Source organism: Polyodon spathula, chromosome 4, assembly GCF_017654505.1.
Source record: "Polyodon spathula isolate WHYD16114869_AA chromosome 4, ASM1765450v1, whole genome shotgun sequence".
NCBI lineage: Eukaryota > Metazoa > Chordata > Actinopteri > Acipenseriformes > Polyodontidae > Polyodon > Polyodon spathula.
Window position 1 is genome coordinate 97,526,781 of NC_054537.1, and position 17,620 is coordinate 97,544,400.

Here is a 17,620-nt window from a genome sequence, read left to right on the forward strand (position 1 = left end):
ACAATAATGATATCACTGCCTCATCCATTACAGCTCTATCAGTGCCATGCACAATAATGATATCACTGCCTCATCCATTACAGCTCTATCAGTGCCATGCACAATAATGATATCACTGCCTCATCCATTACAGCTCTATCAGTGCCATGCACAATAATGATATCACTGCCTCATCCATTACAGCTCTATCAGTGCCATGCACAATAATGATATCACTGCCTCATCCATTACAGCTCTATCAGTGCCATGCACAATAATGATATCACTGCCTCATCCATTACAGCTCTATCAGTGCCATGCACAATAATGATATCACTGCCTCATCCATTACAGCTCTATCAGTGCCATGCACAATAATGATATCACTGCCTCATCCATTACAGCTCTATCAGTGCCATGCACAATAATGATATCACTGCCTCATCCATTACAGCTCTATCAGTGCCATGCACAATAATGATATCACTGCCTCATCCATTACAGCTCTATCAGTGCCATGCACAATAATGATATCACTGCCTCATCCATTACAGCTCTATCAGTGCCATGCACAATAATGATATCACTGCCTCATCCATTACAGCTCTATCAGTGCCATGCACAATAATTATATCATTGTCTCATCCATTACAGCTCTATCAGTGCCATGCACAATAATGATATCAATGCCTCATCCATTACAGCTCTATCAGTGCCATGCACAATAATGATATCATTAACTCATGTATTACAGCTCTATCAGTTCCATGCGCAATAATGATATCACAGCCTCATCCATTACAGCTCTATCAGTGCCATGCACAATAATGATATCACTGCCTCATCCATTACAGCTCTATCAGTGCCATGCACAATAATGATATCACTGCCTCATCCATTACAGCTCTATCAGTGCCATGCACAATAATGATATCACTGCCTCATCCATTACAGCTCTATCAGTGCCATGCACAATAATGATATCACTGCCTCATCCATTACAGCTCTATCAGTGCCATGCACAATAATGATATCACTGCCTCATCCATTACAGCTCTATCAGTGCCATGCACAATAATGATATCACTGCCTCATCCATTACAGCTCTATCAGTGCCATGCACAATAATGATATCACTGCCTCATCCATTACAGCTCTATCAGTGCCATGCACAATAATGATATCACTGCCTCATCCATTACAGCTCTATCAGTGCCATGCACAATAATGATATCACTGCCTCATCCATTACAGCTCTATCAGTGCCATGCACAATAATGATATCACTGCCTCATCCATTACAGCTCTATTCAGTGCCATGCACAATAATGATATCACTGCCTCATCCATTACAGCTCTATCAGTGCCATGCACAATAATGATATCACTGCCTCATCCATTACAGCTCTATCAGTGCCATGCACAATAATGATATAACTGCCTCATCCATTACAGCTCTATCAGTGCCATGCACAATAATGATATCACTGCCTCATCCATTACAGCTCTATCAGTGCCATGCACAATAATGATATCACTGCCTCATCCATTACAGCTCTATCAGTGCCATGCACAATAATGATATCACTGCCTCATCCATTACAGCAGTGTCAGTGCCATGCACAATAATGATATCACTGCCTCATCCATTACAGCTCTATCAGTGCCATGCACAATAATGATATCACTGCCTCATCCATTACAGCTCTATCAGTGCCATGCACAATAATGATATCACTGCCTCATCCATTACAGCTCTATCAGTGCCATGCACCATGCATGCACAATAATGATATCACTGCCTCATCCATTACAGCTCTATCAGTGCCATGCACAATAATGATATCAGTGCCATTGCACAATAATGATATCACTGCCTCATCCATTACAGCTCTATCAGTGCCATGCACAATAATGATATCACTGCCTCATCCATTACAGCTCTATCAGTGCCATGCACAATAATGATATCACTGCCTCTCCATTACAGCCAGTTACAGCACTGCCTCATCATTACAGCTCTATCATGCCATGCACAATAATGATATCACTGCCTCATCCATTACAGCTCTATCAGTGCCATGCACAATAATGATATCACTGCCTCATCCATTACAGCTCTATCAGTGCCATGCACAATAATGATATCACTGCCTCATCCATTACAGCTCTATCAGTGCCATGCACAATAATGATATCACTGCCTCATCCATTACAGCTCTATCAGTGCCATGCACAATAATGATATCACTGCCTCATCCATTACAGCTCTATCAGTGCCATGCACAATAATGATATCACTGCCTCATCCATTACAGCTCTATCAGTGCCATGCACAATAATGATATCACTGCCTCATCCATTACAGCTCTATCAGTGCCATGCACAATAATGATATCACTGCCTCATCCATTACAGCTCTATCAGTGCCATGCACAATAATGATATCACTGCCTCATCCATTACAGCTCTGTCAGTGCCATGCACAATAATGATATCACTGCCTCATCCATTACAGCTCTATCAGTGCCATGCACAATAATGATATCACTGCCTCATCCATTACAGCTCTATCAGTGCCATGCACAATAATGATATCACTGCCTCATCCATTACAGCTCTATCAGTGCCATGCACAATAATGATATCACTGCCTCATCCATTACAGCTCTATCAGTGCCATGCACAATAATGATATCACTGCCTCATCCATTACAGCTCTATCAGTGCCATGCACAATAATGATATCACTGCCTCATCCATTACAGCTCTATCAGTGCCATGCACAATAATGATATCACTGCCTCATCCATTACAGCTCTATCAGTGCCATGCACAATAATGATATCACTGCCTCATCCATTACAGCTCTATCAGTGCCATGCACAATAATGATATCACTGCCTCATCCATTACAGCTCTATCAGTGCCATGCACAATAATGATATCACTGCCTCATCCATTACAGCTCTATCAGTGCCATGCACAATAATGATATCACTGCCTCATCCATTACAGCTCTATCAGTGCCATGCACAATAATGATATCACTGCCTCATCCATTACAGCTCTATCAGTGCCATGCACAATAATGATATCACTGCCTCATCCATTACAGCTCTATCAGTGCCATGCACAATAATGATATCACTGCCTCATCCATTACAGCTCTATCAGTGCCATGCACAATAATGATATCACTGCCTCATTCCATTACAGCTCTATCAGTGCCATGCACAATAATGATATCACTGCCTCATCCATTACAGCTCTATCAGTGCCATGCACAATAATGATATCACTGCCTCATCCATTACAGCTCTATCAGTGCCATGCACAATAATGATATCACTGCCTCATCCATTACAGCTCTATCAGTGCCATGCACAATAATGATATCACTGCCTCATCCATTACAGCTCTATCAGTGCCATGCACAATAATGATATCACTGCCTCATCCATTACAGCTCTATCAGTGCCATGCACAATAATGATATCACTGCCTCATCCATTACAGCTCTATCAGTGCCATGCACAATAATGATATCACTGCCTCATCCATTACAGCTCTATCAGTGCCATGCACAATAATGATATCACTGCCTCATCCATTACAGCTCTATCAGTGCCATGCACAATAATGATATCACTGCCTCATCCATTACAGCTCTATCAGTGCCATGCACAATAATGATATCACTGCCTCATCCATTACAGCTCTATCAGTGCCATGCACAATAATGATATCACTGCCTCATCCATTACAGCTCTATCAGTGCCATGCACAATAATGATATCACTGCCTCATCCATTACAGCTCTATCAGTGCCATGCACAATAATGATATCACTGCCTCATCCATTACAGCTCTATCAGTGCCATGCACAATAATGATATCACTGCCTCATCCATTACAGCTCTATCAGTGCCATGCACAATAATGATATCACTGCCTCATCCATTACAGCTCTATCAGTGCCATGCACAATAATGATATCACTGCCTCATCCATTACAGCTCTATCAGTGCCATGCACAATAATGATATCACTGCTCATCCATTACAGCATTCAGTGCCATGCAATAATGATATCAGTCATCCATTGCATCAGTGCCATGCACAATAATGATATCACTGCCTCATCCATTACAGCTCTATCAGTGCCATGCACAATAATGATATCACTGCCTCATCCATTACAGCTCTATCAGTGCCATGCACAATAATGATATCACTGCCTCATCCATTACAGCTCTATCAGTGCCATGCACAATAATGATATCACTGCCTCATCCATTACAGCTCTATCAGTGCCATGCACAATAATGATATCACTGCCTCATCCATTACAGCTCTATCAGTGCCATGCACAATAATGATATCACTGCCTCATCCATTACAGCTCTATCAGTGCCATGCACAATAATGATATCACTGCCTCATCCATTACAGCTCTATCAGTGCCATGCACAATAATGATATCACTGCCTCATCCATTACAGCTCTATCAGTGCCATGCACAATAATGATATCACTGCCTCATCCATTACAGCTCTATCAGTGCCATGCACAATAATGATATCACTGCCTCATCCATTACAGCTCTATCAGTGCCATGCACAATAATGATATCACTGCCTCATCCATTACAGCTCTATCAGTGCCATGCACAATAATGATATCACTGCCTCATCCATTACAGCTCTATCAGTGCCATGCACAATAATGATATCACTGCCTCATCCATTACAGCTCTATCAGTGCCATGCACAATAATGATATCACTGCCTCATCCATTACAGCTCTCAGTGCCAGTGCCATGCATCCATTACAGCTCTATCAGTGCCATGCACAATAATGATATCACTGCCTCATCCATTACAGCTCTATCAGTGCCATGCACAATAATGATATCACTGCCTCATCCATTACAGCTCTATCAGTGCCATGCACAATAATGATATCACTGCCTCATCCATTACAGCTCTATCAGTGCCATGCACAATAATGATATCACTGCCTCATCCATTACAGCTCTATCAGTGCCATGCACAATAATGATATCACTGCCTCATCCATTACAGCAGTGTCAGTGCCATGCACAATAATGATATCACTGCCTCATCCATTACAGCTCTATCAGTGCCATGCACAATAATGATATCACTGCCTCATCCATTACAGCTCTATCAGTGCCATGCACAATAATGATATCACTGCCTCATCCATTACAGCTCTATCAGTGCCATGCACAATAATGATATCACTGCCTCATCCATTACAGCTCTATCAGTGCCATGCACAATAATGATATCACTGCCTCATCCATTACAGCTCTATCAGTGCCATGCACAATAATGATATCACTGCCTCATCCATTACAGCTCTATCAGTGCCATGCACAATAATGATATCACTGCCTCATCCATTACAGCTCTATCAGTGCCATGCACAATAATGATATCACTGCCTCATCCATTACAGCTCTATCAGTGCCATGCACAATAATGATATCACTGCCTCATCCATTACAGCTCTATCAGTGCCATGCACAATAATGATATCACAATAATGATATCACCTCATCCATTACAGCTCTATCAGTGCCATGCACAATAATGATATCACTGCCTCATCCATTACAGCTCTATCAGTGCCATGCACAATAATGATATCACTGCCTCATCCATTACAGCTCTATCAGTGCCATGCACAATAATGATATCACTGCCTCATCCATTACAGCTCTATCAGTGCCATGCACAATAATGATATCACTGCCTCATCCATTACAGCTCTATCAGTGCCATGCACAATAATGATATCACTGCCTCATCCATTACAGCTCTATCAGTGCCATGCACAATAATGATATCACTGCCTCATCCATTACAGCTCTATCAGTGCCATGCACAATAATGATATCACTGCCTCATCCATTACAGCTCTATCAGTGCCATGCACAATAATGATATCACTGCCTCATCCATTACAGCTCTATCAGTGCCATGCACAATAATGATATCACTGCCTCATCCATTACAGCAGTATCAGTGCCATGCACAATAATGATATCACTGCCTCATCCATTACAGCTCTATCAGTGCCATGCACAATAATGATATCACTGCCTCATCCATTACAGCTCTATCAGTGCCATGCACAATAATGATATCACTGCCTCATCCATTACAGCTCTATCAGTGCCATGCACAATAATGATATCACTGCCTCATCCATTACAGCTCTATCAGTGCCATGCACAATAATGATATCACTGCCTCATCCATTACAGCTCTATCAGTGCCATGCACAATAATGATATCACTGCCTCATCCATTACAGCTCTATCAGTGCCATGCACAATAATGATATCACTGCCTCATCCATTACAGCTCTATCAGTGCCATGCACAATAATGATATCACTGCCTCATCCATTACAGCTCTATCAGTGCCATGCACAATAATGATATCACTGCCTCATCCATTACAGCTCTATCAGTGCCATGCACAATAATGATATCACTGCCTCATCCATTACAGCTCTATCAGTGCCATGCACAATAATGATATCACTGCCTCATCCATTACAGCTCTATCAGTGCCATGCACAATAATGATATCACTGCCTCATCCATTACAGCTCTATCAGTGCCATGCACAATAATGATATCACTGCCTCATCCATTACAGCTCTATCAGTGCCATGCACAATAATGATATCACTGCCTCATCCATTACAGCTCTATCAGTGCCATGCACAATAATGATATCACTGCCTCATCCATTACAGCTCTATCAGTGCCATGCACAATAATGATATCACTGCCTCATCCATTACAGCTCTATCAGTGCCATGCACAATAATGATATCACTGCCTCATCCATTACAGCTCTATCAGTGCCATGCACAATAATGATATCACTGCCTCATCCATTACAGCTCTATCAGTGCCATGCACAATAATGATATCACTGCCTCATCCATTACAGCAGTGTCAGTGCCATGCACAATAATGATATCACTGCCTCATCCATTACAGCTCTATCAGTGCCATGCACAATAATGATATCACTGCCTCATCCATTACAGCTCTATCAGTGCCATGCACAATAATGATATCACTGCCTCATCCATTACAGCTCTATCAGTGCCATGCACAATAATGATATCACTGCCTCATCCATTACAGCTCTATCAGTGCCATGCACAATAATGATATCACTGCCTCATCCATTACAGCTCTATCAGTGCCATGCACAATAATGATATCACTGCCTCATCCATTACAGCTCTATCAGTGCCATGCACAATAATGATATCACTGCCTCATCCATTACAGCTCTATCAGTGCCATGCACAATAATGATATCACTGCCTCATCCATTACAGCTCTATCAGTGCCATGCACAATAATGATATCACTGCCTCATCCATTACAGCTCTATCAGTGCCATGCACAATAATGATATCACTGCCTCATCCATTACAGCAGTGTCAGTGCCATGCACAATAATGATATCACTGCCTCATCCATTACAGCTCTATCAGTGCCATGCACAATAATGATATCACTGCCTCATCCATTACAGCTCTATCAGTGCCATGCACAATAATGATATCACTGCCTCATCCATTACAGCTCTATCAGTGCCATGCACAATAATGATATCACTGCCTCATCCATTACAGCTCTATCAGTGCCATGCACAATAATGATATCACTGCCTCATCAGAATTACAGCTCTATCAGTGCCATGCACAATAATGATATCACTGCCTCATCCATTACAGCTCTATCAGTGCCATGCACAATAATGATATCACTGCCTCATCCATTACAGCTCTATCAGTGCCATGCACAATAATGATATCACTGCCTCATCCATTACAGCTCTATCAGTGCCATGCACAATAATGATATCACTGCCTCATCCATTACAGCTCTATCAGTGCCATGCACAATAATGATCCATTACAGCTCTATCAGTGCCTTGCACAATAATGATTACATCCATTACAGCTCTATCAGTGCCATGCACAATAATGATATCACTGCCTCATCCATTACAGCAGTGTCAGTGCCATGCACAATAATGATATCACTGCCTCATCCATTACAGCTCTATCAGTGCCATGCACAATAATGATATCACTGCCTCATCCATTACAGCTCTATCAGTGCCATGCACAATAATGATATCACTGCCTCATCCATTACAGCTCTATCAGTGCCATGCACAATAATGATATCACTGCCTCATCCATTACAGCTCTATCAGTGCCATGCACAATAATGATATCACTGCCTCATCCATTACAGCTCTATCAGTGCCATGCACAATAATGATATCACTGCCTCATCCATTACAGCTCTATCAGTGCCATGCACAATAATGATATCACTGCCTCATCCATTACAGCTCTATCAGTGCCATGCACAATAATGATATCACTGCCTCATCCATTACAGCTCTATCAGTGCCATGCACAATAATGATATCACTGCCTCCATTACAGCTCTATCAGTGCCATGCACAATAATGATATCACTGCCTCATCCATTACAGCTCTATCAGTGCCATGCACAATAATGATATCACTGCCTCATCCATTACAGCTCTATCAGTGCCATGCACAATAATGATATCACTGCCTCATCCATTACAGCTCTATCAGTGCCATGCACAATAATGATATCACTGCCTCATCCATTACAGCTCTATCAGTGCCATGCACAATAATGATATCACTGCCTCATCCATTACAGCTCTATCAGTGCCATGCACAATAATGATATCACTGCCTCATCCATTACAGCTCTATCAGTGCCATGCACAATAATGATATCACTGCCTCATCCATTACAGCTCTATCAGTGCCATGCACAATAATGATATCACTGCCTCATCCATTACAGCTCTATCAGTGCCATGCACAATAATGATATCACTGCCTCATCCATTACAGCTCTATCAGTGCCATGCACAATAATGATATCACTGCCTCACCGAATACAGCTCTATCAGTGCCATGCTCAGTAATCATATCACTGCGTCATCCATTACAGCAGTGTCAGTGCCATGCACAATAAAGATATCACTGCCTCATCCATTACAGCAGTGTCAGTGCTATGCACAGTCATTTATCTCAGTCCACAGTTCACTCCTACGTGGTGAATATGGCTGAAACTGCTTCACAGGTATATGCTAAAACGATATATCAGTGTATTTCTGTATATAGTTAAGTTTTAGGTTTCGTTTCAATTTAATTGTATTTAATCTAATAAAAATGTGTTGAGCTGTGTTGTCTTTATTGGGAGGTGACGGGGATCTCACAGTACATTGCACGTAACATACTACAATTAAAGAAAGTTATAAAAGATAGAATTGTAAGCATTAAACGAAATGAAATAAATGTGGTTTGTTTTATATGGGTGTGACTGTGGTTAATCCCTGCAGGACAGTACCACTGTGCAATCACAATATTGACCTTTCATTTTCCGTTCTCTTATATTTTCCTGTAATTCTGGCTTATTTGTGTTTTATGTAAATTACTTTTGTACAAATGTTCAGAAGTATGAGAGGTTTGTATAATGATTTATATTCAAGTTATATAGAATACCCAAGACTTGATATGTTCTTTCAGGTAGTCCAGACCTTTTCCTTTCAAGGTAAGAGATACTAAAGCATGAAGACATTCTTGCTTTAGTATTTTTCTCTCTTCCTTCTCTTCTGCACTCATCTGTGCCAAAAGCTCCTACTTCCACTCTATCTTTCAGTCTTCCACCAACAATCCAGTAAACTTTTCATTACCTTCTCCTCCTTAACCCCTCTTCCACCTTACTCTATTTCAGCTGATGACTTTGCCTCCTTCCCAAAATCACAGACATGCGTAAAGTTTTCACTGCCTCGCCTCCTTTCCCACCCACCACCTGCCCTCTGCTCACTCACTCCCCATCACCAACTAAAACCATTACTATTCTACCCTGCTTTTCCTCCTTCTCACCCCTCCCGGACCCCAATCTTTGCTCACTGCTCCAGAGCCATAAACCCACCACTATGTGCTCTGGACCCCCTCCCCACTCATCTCTTCCAGGCTGCTGCCCCTACTCTACTCCCTTTCATTTCCTCTCTTCTCAACACCTCTCTGCTCTCTGGTTGTTTCCCCTCTGCCTTCAAACAGGCCTGCATCATCCCCATATTAAAAAAAACTCTCTCCAGATCCCTCATCTCTCCAGAACTACTGTTTCCCGTTCCTCTCCAAAACTCTCGAGCGAGCGGTTACCCGCCAGCTCTCTCCTTTCCTGTCAACACATTCTCAGCTTGACCCACTTCACTCTGGTTTTTCGACCGGCACACTCCACTGAGACTACTGTTCTACCCCTCACAAACTCTCTACTCTCTGCTTGTGCCGCCTCCCTTTCCTCTGCCCTAATTCTCCTCGACCTCTCTGCTGCCTTTCACATAGTTGACTGCTCAATTCTCCCATCCTCCCTTGCTGACACTGGGACTCTCCGGTACTGTTTTTGCCTGGTTCTCCTCCTACCTCTCTGAGTGCACGTACCAGGTGTCCTGGCATGGCTCACCCTCTGTCTCTTGTTCTCTTTTGACAGGTGTTCCCCAAGGATCAGTCCTGGGACCCCTCCTGTTTTCTCTCTACACCCGCTCCCTCGGTCCCCTCATCTTCTCCCATGGCTTCTCATATCATCTCTATGCTGATGATGCCCAGATCTTCCTCTCCTTTCCCCCCTGACCCTGACGTTTTGTCCCTTATCTTGACCTGCCTCTGGGCCATCTCCTCCTGGATGCAGTTGTGTCATCTCAAAATCAGGCCTCCTTTTCTTCCCCTCTTCTTCCACCACTACTTATCTATCTATCTCTATCCCTCTTGAATCCACAACCCTCTTTCCCTCCTTATCCACCAAGAACCTCAGAGTCACCCTCGACCCCTCCCTCTCCTACTCTCAGCACATCTCTACTCTGGCGCACGCTCCTGTCATTTCTTCCTCATCAACTGTATAAATGGAGCATGTCAGAACAATGGTGGAATAGCTAGAAAGTGTCAGGGTATTTTTCAAGGATTTGGCGTGTTGCTTTTCACGTATAAAATCAAACTCAAAGACAATGCTCAGCCAGTAATCCATCTGCCTCACAGAGTGCCAGCATCCCTACACGAAGACTTCAGGAAAAAACTAGATTGAATGGTTGTGCTGGGTGTCATAAGAAAAACTGAGGAGCCAACTGACTGGGTGAACTCAATGGTGGGCGTGTAGAAGAAAAATGATGACCTGCATGTGTGCATGGATCCTAAAGACCTCAATGCCAGCATAAAAATAGAGCTTTACCAGATTCCCAAGAGAGAGGAGATAACAAGCAAAATGTCGGGGGCAAAATATTTCTCCAAATTGGATGCTTTACTGGATCCAGAAAGTGCCAAGTTGTGCACATTTAATACACCATTTGGGAGGCACTGATTTCTACGACTCCCATTTTGTATAAACTCAGCTCCTGAAATTAGTCCACAAAACAAAGGAACACATCATTGAAGTCTAGATGGAGTCCGAGTTCACGTTGATGACATCATTATATGGGCATGCTCTGTGCAGGAACACAATGACAAGCTAGTGAAGCTACAAAGAATCCAACAGTATGGGCTGAAGATAAATAAAGAAAAATGCCAGCTCTGTGTAAAATAAATCAAATTTTTAGGAGACAAGCTGACAGCTGAAGGAGTTCAGGCACATGTAGCCGTTCAAGACATGCCCAAGCCCACATACAAGAAAGGTGTGCAGTGCACACAGGGCATGATACATAAACTTAGCAGCCAAAACAGCAGGTTTAAGAAAACTTCTGCAGCTCAAAGCTCAGAGTTTTTATGGATCCCAGAATGTAATGGCTGGAAGTGAAAGGCATTCTGGTGGAAGAACCAGTCCTAACCTTCTTTCACCCTGTAAGAAGAACACAAGTTTCCACAGATGTTTCTAAAAATGGCCTATGAGCTGTTCTGCTTCAGATGGACAAAATGTATGAAAGCCAGTTGCATAGGCATAAAGATCCGTGACAGATGCTAAGTGTCGCTATGCACAAATTGAAAACGAGTGTCTTAGCTTAACATTTGGATGTGAAAAGTTTCACAGCTATATCTATGGACTGCCTACCATTATCATTAAAACAGACCACAAACCTTTAATAGCGATTTCTAAAAAAAACCTGAATGACATATCTCCCTGCATACAACAACTAATGATGAAGTCAGAGATATGACTTTGAATTAACCTACATACCAAGGAAGTACATTGTGGTCACTGAAACTCTGTCACGGGGAACACCAGAGAAGACACAAGGGAAGCAGAGTACCTGGTCCCGGTCCTGATGAAATCTGGGCTGCCACAAAGGATCCTGTAATCAATACCACCCACTACAACCAGAGCTAACAGTGGCCAATGGCGCATTGCTCAAAACAACAGAATCGCGATACCAACATGAATGCGACAAGAGGTGCTGAGCAGAATTCACAAAGGACGCCTTGGAACTGAGAAATCAAAGAAAGAGTCTGTACCGACATGGAATTGTCGCAAAGACTGTTCACGTAAAGGAGGTTTGTTTAAGAACGTACCAACAACGTGTAAGAGTTCCACGACTAATAAACTATAGCTACAGTTCACTGAACCACGCTTCTACCTAATACATAGTAACTTACCAGAGGAGTTTCTGTTAATCTATGTAACTTGTGCAGTATAGAATGTCCTAACTGAGTTCCTTCACACTTACTTGTAAAACTGAATAATTACTGTACACTCTTTTTCTATGTGATAAGTTCTATCATTCAAATTGAAATTGTGCATCACGATTAAAACGTCTCCTACCAGACACAGCTTTTGATTCTCATTGGACACACCTATACTGTGCATGTGTAAAACAGCTGAACCGAGGACTCACTGTAACTGGGATCACAGAAAAGATTGTACTTTTATTCTGTCTTTGTATTACAGTGACATCGAGCATGCCCGCAATATCTTCCATGGCTCTGCCCCTTCGTTAATTTCAGTGAATACCTTTTTATTTTCCTTCCAACACTGTGGGAGAACCAATTGTAAGTCTCCTTAACCAAAACAACGAAACATTTCGGGAGTTTATAAGCACAGGAGACTGCCAGCACTAAGCTGTACACACACACACGGCACCAGAACTAGGAGGGGATTTTCAGATTTTAGCTTTGCATGCACACCATATGTGGCAGAGCAAAGCTCTGCTCTTTAGAAATTGGCAGGGATGGGGTTAACTTCCCCTACCTGCCTGGGTTTATTATGTTCAGGTGGCTGGGGTTGATTAGTTGATTAGGTTGATTAACGATCAATCAGCGCCCAGCCACCTGATATAAAAGGAGGCCTCTGCTTCTCATTTGGAGAGAGGGAGCTGAGGAAGCAGGTTGGTTTTTTTGGTTGTTTGGAGAGCTTGAATCCAGTGAAGGCATTGCCCAGCCTGGAGATTGTTATTTTTGTAAATTTTGCTTTTTGTCTTTCTTTGTGTTTAAATTGTTTTGTTTTGGCCCTTGTGCCCTTTTATTTTTGTTTATTTATAATAAAATAGTTATTTTTTTGAACTGCAGTCTGTCTCTGGGCCTCTATCCACTCGCCAGCCTGCCACACCATAGTTAATCCCTGTTGTTTCTGAGGCAGTGTCTGTCCTGATTCCAGTACATTTCTTTAGATTTAGCTCCAGTGTTGCAATGCAGTTCTTCAGAGCTAAAACTATTCCATTTGCTGTAAAATCTTCAAGGTCCACAGCACTTAAAAATATTAAAACAAATTTTTTTTTGTTTCACACTAAAATACTTTATGATGACGCCAAGAACCTTGACCACAGAAATGTAATTTGTTTAATCTATAAGTAAGCTGAATGGACTGCTGAATAGACCAGAGGTCTTCACTGGTGAAAATGAATCAACCCGACCCGCCACGAACTGACAATTATTTACCCAACTTGACCCGACCCGACCCGACCCCATGTAAAATTCTTGTTATTAGACCCGGATCTGATCCAGCCCTAAAAAAAATTGTGGCACGCTTTTCCTTTCCCCAGCTTAGTATAAACACTGATTTTATACAGTATGAAAGCAGTGTTTGTTTCCAGTCAACCTGGAAATCTGGCTGAACTACAGACACCTATACAGAGGACTGTAAAATACATAAAATATATACTGTAAAAAATATATAAAATATGTTTGTGTAAAAGACACAAAGATAAATACATGATCTGAAAATCAAATGAACTGAAGTACGATCTTGTAACTGTGTGATTTTATTACAAACTTAACACAAGAGCAAATGGAATTGAGATGTAAAATTTGTGTTTTGCAAAACTTGTTTTCCTTCTTTGTCCACAATAATAACTTGCATTTTTCTTTTTTGTTTATGGAATTAGTTTTTCTCTCACGTCCTTCATAAACAAATCCACTACTCTGACTTTTAAGAATGATCTAAAGCAGTGTTCTTCACTAATTTTCAGAGGGGGCCACTTTTGCTGATAAGACATCAGTGTGAGGGCCGCCACACCTCCTTTTTCACATTTGTATTGTCGGGGGCTGCACGTCAGGGGCCGCCACTGGCATGGGGCCTTGCATCTAAAGAAACCCCTTTCATATGGATGACGTGTCTGCTGCTGCGCTCTGCAAGCTGTGTCACGTGCTATTGGGGGAAGCCAATCCACCTAACAGGAATTATAAACAATGATTTTTAGTAAGAAAGAGAGCCTCTTTAATAGTAATCGACAGTTTGTGTAATGCAAATGGATGGAGACACATATGGATCACATTAGTTTACTGTAAAGCTACGTCTTAGTTGGTGCTTATCTTGGCGAGAGCCGAGTTCAAATCATCATGACGTTTTAACATCTACTCTTGTGTAATGGAAATCATGAAGATCTGGATACGTCCAGTGACTGCTGTGAATAGTACAGCTGGCAACAAGGGAAAGACCTTGTGACAGCCTGGAGAGACAGCTGACAGGAGGAAAGAGACCCCATTGGGGCTGGCACGGGTTAATTACCCTTGTCGGCAGTATCCAGCTCTGTGTTTACAGGATGCTGGAGACACCCGCCCAAGGCCTCTAAGAAATTAAAAAGAAAAATACCCCTAGAGTCTACAAGAACAGGGGCGGAAGATGACTCAACTTTGGACAACACGGTTAATGACTTAGGAACGGAAACGGATATGAGTATGGAGAGTACTTCACAAAAGACTAGTTCAAGATCTGCAGTTAGCAAAGACATGGAACTCCAGGTTTGTGTCTGTGGCTGGAGCAAGGCAACAACGGTCAGGGGTTTGAAGATTCATCAAGGGAGAATGAAATGCTTGAGGGAGAAGGGACAAGGGCCTCGCATTGATCAGTACTTCTTACGAAGTCAGTCAAATCAGTTGAATGAAATCCAGCGACAGGAATCAAACCACAGTTCGCAGGATATCAGCAACCCTGTCATAGACGTGAGGAGGACTTGCATGGACACAGTTAGTGATGAACCTAATGATCCTCACAAACCCGGTCAGACAAACCAGTATAAGAGAGAAAAGAACCTCAACGGGCACAAGCCTGGAGTTAAATGGCCAAGAGCTTGTGAAAAAACTGCGTGGGACACAGTAAATACAGATCTCTGCTTTGCATTGGAAAGGTTAAGTGGAACAGTTGAAAAGAAGCTGGATAAATTTAGGGACATCATCTACGCATATGAAAGTGAGAGGTTTGGAGTTGAAAAAAGGAAGGAAAAAGTACAAACTATTCCTGGAAAGTCTAGACGGCATCAGGAGATTGAACGCTTAGTTAGAGAAAGGAGACAGCTGAGGAAGCAATGAAGAAGAGCAGACTAAAGTCAGAAGGAAGGACTCAATCTCTTACAAAGGGTCATAAAAGATAAGCTTGCAAGATTGTGCAGAGCTGAGCGCCTACGGAAACGCTACAAAAAGAAAGAGCGTGCGAGAACTAACTTTATATTATAATGATCCATTCAAATTTGTAAAGAAGTTATTCACCAGTGAGAAGAATGGCACTGTAACAGGGAAAGATCTGTGTTGACTCTGCTGGCGTGTTCACGGGCTGCAGGAAGAGGGCGGCAGTCACCCAACAGCCGCCTGTGAGTCATGGCAGTGACACGGGGAGGTGGGAAAGGGTGTGTGTGGACTTTCCCCCTCTCTGAATGGCTGGGAGGCGGGTCTTGGGTGATTGTTGGTCCTATAAAATAACGCTCTGTTGTTTCCTCAGGTCTGCTCACTTAGACGCACCAAGAGTGCGGAAGCTTTGATTCAGGACCGGGAATCAGCCGGGAGAAAAGAAAATTCACAGCGCCAGAGAGCGGCGAGAGAGCGGGGAACCCACGAGCAACAGTGCCCTCTGCCGGTAGAGAAATAAGAACCGTGTCTAAAATAAAACTGGGCACCTGTGTGGTGTTTCCAAATACACCTGTCTGTCTCCTGGTCAGTGAATTACCCACACCCCTTCCACAGGCACACTAAAAGCATCTAAGGTTGAGCTGGAGAGATATTTGGAGGAAACACATACAGATTCAAAAAGGCAGGAGCCTACGTCAATTCCTTCAGACATCCCACCTATCAATCCACCAGAATACCAAATGGAGGACTGCGCACCTAAGTGGAAAGAAGTAGAGCAAGCTGTGAAAAAAGCAAGGGCATCATCATCTCCAGGGCCTAATGGAGTTCCGTACAGAGTGTACAAGAGTGCTTCAGGAGTTCTACGAATCCTGTGGAAATTGATGAAAGTGGCATGGGAAAAACAGGCTGTACCAAGAGCATGGCGCCGAGCAGGTGGAGTCTTTATACCTAAAGAAAAAGATTCTACATGCATCAGTCAGTTTCGTCCTATTTCCCTATTAAACGTAGAAGGCAAGATTTTCTTTAGCATTATTACTCAGAGATTGTCAACTTACCTATTAAAGAACAACTTCATTGACACTTCAATACAAAAAGCAGGCATTCCAGGTTTCCCAGGATGCTTAGAACACATCAGCGTAATATGGCAACAAATTCAATCAGCAAAAAAAGGAGAGGAAGGCGCTCCATGTGACATTCCTGGATTTGGCTAATGCATATGGTTCAGTGCCACATGAACTTCTTTGGGCAGCATTTGATTTTTTCAGTGTCCCGATGACAATAACAAATTTAGTGAAAGCCTACTTTGGAGATTTGCAATTTATTTTTTCAACTTCAGAATTCACCACTACATGGCAATGCCTAGAGGTTGGAATAATGGCAGGATGCACCATTTCTCCACTGGCTTTTACCATGGCATTGGAAGTAATCATTAGAGCATCAAAATGGGTAGTAGGAGGAGAGAGCTTGGATTCTGGAATGCGACTACCACCAATTCGAGCATACATGGATGACATGACAACCATGACTACAACAGTAGCCTGCACTAATCAGTTATTGGGCAAATTAACCAATAACATTGAATGGGCACGAATGCAATTCAAGCCCACTAAATCAAGGAGCATCTCTATAATTAAAGGCAAAGTAGTAGATAAAACATTCTTCATTAATGGTGAGGCAATACCAACAGTGTCTGAGAAGCCAGTGAAAAGTCTTGGGAGATGGTATGATGGGGATCTAAAGGACACAGTTCGTGT